The sequence below is a fragment of the Vigna unguiculata genome, chromosome 5 (genome assembly GCF_004118075.2).
Source record: "Vigna unguiculata cultivar IT97K-499-35 chromosome 5, ASM411807v1, whole genome shotgun sequence".
Lineage (NCBI taxonomy): Eukaryota > Viridiplantae > Streptophyta > Magnoliopsida > Fabales > Fabaceae > Vigna > Vigna unguiculata.
This window is the reverse complement of record NC_040283.1, coordinates 22,895,652-22,900,409: the sequence shown is the minus strand read 5'-3', so window position 1 is coordinate 22,900,409 and position 4,758 is coordinate 22,895,652.

The following is a 4,758-nucleotide window of genomic DNA, read 5'->3' as shown; positions in this document are numbered from 1 at the left end:
TGATGATGCAAATGGAGGCATTTTGAATTATAAAAATACCCAATTTGGTATTATGGACGTGTGCCTTTGATGATTGTTGTGTTAGAATTGGTTTTGTAGTGCCTAAACCAGTACAATTTGCGTTAATAGTGTAGCGCCTGGTGATGCGGGTTGAACCACCAGGCAATAACTACCAATAGGGGGGTCCTAGATCGTGTTGCGCCCGATGATGATTTGGAACCGCCAACTAACAATAGGGGGTCTTGGATCGTGTTGCGCCCGATGGTGATTTGGAACCGCCAGGCAGTCTACGTTGCGACATCACCTGGCGGCGCTTAGTCTGCGCCAAGCGATGGTGCAAGGACAATTTGTGGTTTTTTGGTGTGTTTTGCATGCTTAGTGGTGTTGACCTTGGGTTTGGGATATGCTTGCTTGTATTACGAGTAGAGTTGTCAAAATGGGCTGGAACCCGCGAGCCAACCCATCTCACCACAGGTTCGAGCCAGGTTGGGTTGAAATTTATTTCAATATGGGTTGATTTTTGACCCAGCTCAATTAGAACCCGGCTCATCCGGATTGAACCCGTGGTGAGCCGGGTTGGCTCACCAACCCGCAGATAAAAGGGTCACACAAGTGTTGTTTATTTATTTTTATTAAGTTTGGCTTTACATTAGGGTCATGATAGGTTGTTTTTTTATCCAACCCATAAATAATTTGTATTTTTGTTATTTTGATTTGTATTTGGATTGTATTAAAGTTTATTTAAATTTTAATTAGAATTACAATTTAGTTTTGACTGAAAAAATTAAGTCCCTTGGTCCACGTTTTTGTTCAAAAATCTCAAATAGGTCCTAAGATTTTTTTTTAATCTCAATTAGGTCCATATTTTTGAAAATGTGTAACAATTAGGCCCATTCCGTTAGTATGGTGTTAACGATGTTAAGGATGTGCCACGTGTCAGCTCCTCATTGTTTCGAATTTTTTTATTTTTTTTGAAGTTTTTTTAAAATTTTTTAAATTTATTTTAGTTTTTTTTTATTATTCATGCCACATGTCACGTCAATATTGTGTCACGTGTCAAGTCAGTAAGGTGATACGTGTGAAGCCATTGTTTGAATCTCAATTTGGTCCATATATGTATTATTTTATATTTCAGTCCTTTTTTTTTTAATTTTCAACTTCATTTTCAAATTTAACTTTTATATAAATTTTATAATTATATTTTTATTAAACATTTTAATAATATTAAGTTTATTTAAATTTATATTTTACATTAAACTTTACTTATATTTTGTTTTAAAATTATAAAATATTTCTTTTAACTTGTTACAAAATTATTTTAAATAATTTATATACAAATGTTAGAGTTGGCTTAAAAATAGCAGTTTTATAAATTTAAAAATAAAATTTTAAAAAAAATTTGTAAAAAGTTAAAATAAATATATTTAATTTTATTTTTTCAAATAGACTGAAATGTAATAAAAATAACAAATATATAGACCAAATTGAGATTTAGACAATGATTTGACACGTGTCACCTTACTGACTTGACACATGGCACAATATTGATGTGACATGTGGCATGAATAATTTTCAAAAAAAAAATCAAAAAAATTAAAAAAAATCGAAAAAATATGGAGCTGACACGTGGCACATCCTTAACACTGTTAACACCATACTAACGAAATGGACCTAATTGAGACTTAAAAAAATCTTAGGACCTATTTAAGATTTTTGAACAAAAACGTGGATCAAGGGAGTATTTTAACCTTTTTTATTTAAGTGAACTCGTGAGCCAACCCGTTTAACCCGCCAAGCCGTGGTGGACTAGGCTGAGTTCGAATTTTTTTGGCTCGCTAAAAAGTGAGCCAGGTTGGTTGGCTCACTAAATCATCAACCCGTGGTGGGTCGAGCCGGGTCGGGCTGGGTTACCCGTGTTGACAGCTATAATTACAAGTGGGGAGGTTCGTAATTGAGTTGGAACGCGTGATTAATATAGACAGGGAGGTTCGTATTAGATGTAATCTTGTGTGGGAATACGAGCGGGGAGGTTCGTAATTGGATGTGGTCACCCGTGTTGGACTATGAGTAGGGAGGTTCGTAAAGGTTGGACTACAACAGGGGAGGTCCATAGAGTTAGACCACGAGCGGGCAGGTTTCTGGAAGCATATGATATCCCCAAGGCCATGGTCGAGTAAGTGTGCGATATGATTCGATGTGCTAATCTCATATAGGTTATAAGACTATGGTTTCATATGTACTTCGTGGTGTAAAGGTTTGAAAGAATGGGAGTCGTGTTAAGTTACATTCTTGTGTGTGAGATATTTAAGTTTATTATTTATACATAATGAATTTGTTTAAGCTCACCCTTTTTGTTTGTGTTTGACGATGATCGTGTGACTTATCACATAGGAGCATATGTGATTCCACGTGAGGATGGGGATGCTTAGATGCTAAGTGGCAGGATAGCTCGGGATTCCTTTTATAGAAAATATGTTTTGTTTAGTTCTTGAGATTTCAGAGTCGTAATAATGTAAATAAGTGATATTGAGAATTATGGTTTTCCTTATCATAAAGCGCATCGATAAAGTTTTAAATTTTCCCGCGTTTGGGAATGGTATCAGAAGCATTATATTTAATTTAAATTATAATTGCCTTGCCAAGTGATATCCACCTAGGGTGTTACACTGATTATCATCCAATATGAAGCCAAGAATTACAAGCTTAAGGAAGCTATCAGTTTGAGATGAAGAAGAGTCTGATTGAACACTTGCCAAAATTTTATGGCAGAAGTGATGAGAGTCCCCATCAGCATCTGGAGCAGTTTACTTTGATATGTGCGGTGATGAAGCATGTCGGTACATCTAAAGACATTGAAATTAAGACTTTTTTCATTTGTCTTTAAAGCATTTCTCTAAGGAATGTTTCTTTGATTAAATGAGTCCTATAGAGAATTGGGAAGATCTGCGAAAAAGGTTTGTGCGAAAAAATTTTCCAAGAGCAAAGGTGTCCACAATCAGGAGAAACATTTACACACCCTTGCACAATCACTTGAGGAAAATATGTCTGAGCACTAGAACAGATTCATCAAATTTGTCTTGATCATAAAATTTTAGAAGAATTTTAATCTTGCATTTATATGAAAGGCTTCAACACAACGATATGGAGATGGTTGAGATGATTAGTGTAAGACCCATCAAAATTAATTAATTAATTAATAAATGCTAGTGGTATGAGCCTTTATGGAATTAAATATTGTTTGATGTGACGTGGAAAAGTACTATCTCAAGTGGTTGAGAGTACTTTGATTGTGTGAGAGGAGTTGGGTTTGAGTCCTATGTATGTCAATTATGTGTTTTTATTTTATTATTAATTCTAATAATATGTATGAGCATGAAAGTGGTAATGTAACCCTATACTAATGTGAATTATCTAAGAGAGGTTAAGAGAGTTAAGAGTTTGTGCAAAGAAAATTGTGGGAGCACTAAGGGGAAATTTGTTTGAGGCAAGAAGAAGAGCTATATCATTACAATTTTTGCAAGAAGTCCAGGTTAGGGGAGCTGTCTTTTGTGCGTGTGAATTACATGATATGTGTATTGTTCTGTGTCATGGCTTTCTCAATTGATTCTGTATGCTATGGAAATTCGTGATATGCTTAATGTGATTGAGAATTTGGGGTAAATTGAGGTTGCTGTAAAATTTTGTATGTTTTGGTTGCCAAGAATGAGGGTTTGGTACTGTATTGTTTACTTGTGGTTCAACCTCCAGTTTTGGCAATTCAAATGGAATTAAAACAGGTTCTTGTGATGTGTAATGTTGTTATACATTTGTTTTAATGATTGTACTATGTTTTGGTATGCTCTCGATGGTTTGGTCATGTGAACAGAGACGAAACTCTGTAAGTTTCGGCCAAGCGAATCCATCTCACCTAACCGAAAGTTGTAGAATCACGTCTTCGCTCAGGCAATCAATGTCATGGTTGAGCGACTTGGTCTCTCGCTTAGGCGAGATTGGCTCGCCTAAGCGAGGTCGCGATGAGACCTATAAGTGTTAAGCGCGACTTCTCGTCCAGGCGAGGGTTTTTGGTTTTTTTGAGCGACTGATACTCTCGCTTAGGCGAGAATGGATCTTCTAAGCAAGGTATGGTGCAGCCATTGTTACACACTCGCTCAGGCGAGGCGGGTTAGCTTGAGCGAGACTGATGGACTAGCTTCGGCGAAGGTCCCTGGCTTAAACGAGAATGCTGCGAATTCTGTTTTTGTGTGCTTTATGAGCTGGTTTGTCTACTATTTCCTAAGTAAAGGAAGTTATATGCATGTGTTATGGCGTTTGGACTTGAAGGACTAAGTCCTTAGGATTTGGGATGTGCTTGGATTGTGTCACGAGTGAGGAGTTCGTCATGGGTGGACCGCATGGGGAAGGTGAACTGTTTAGTTCACTGGAGGTACTCTTGTTGGGATAAATGAGCGAGGGAGTTCATTTAATGCTCAACTTGAGAATGCTATGAGCGAGGGAGTTCATAGTAGGAAAGGCAGGTATGCGTGTCCGGGTCCGAGCAAAGAGTTCGGATGAACGGGTGAGAGAGTCCGTGAAGCAAGACTACAAGCGGGATATGCTTGTAGGTTGGACCACGAGCGAGGTCGGTCGTGGAAGCACATGAAATTCCATATTTAGAGTACATGCATGAACTCATATTGGTTATGAGAGTGGGAAAGTGGGTGTATTTGGAAACCAATGAATATTTATGAATGGGCTGGGGAATTATTTCATATTTATTTT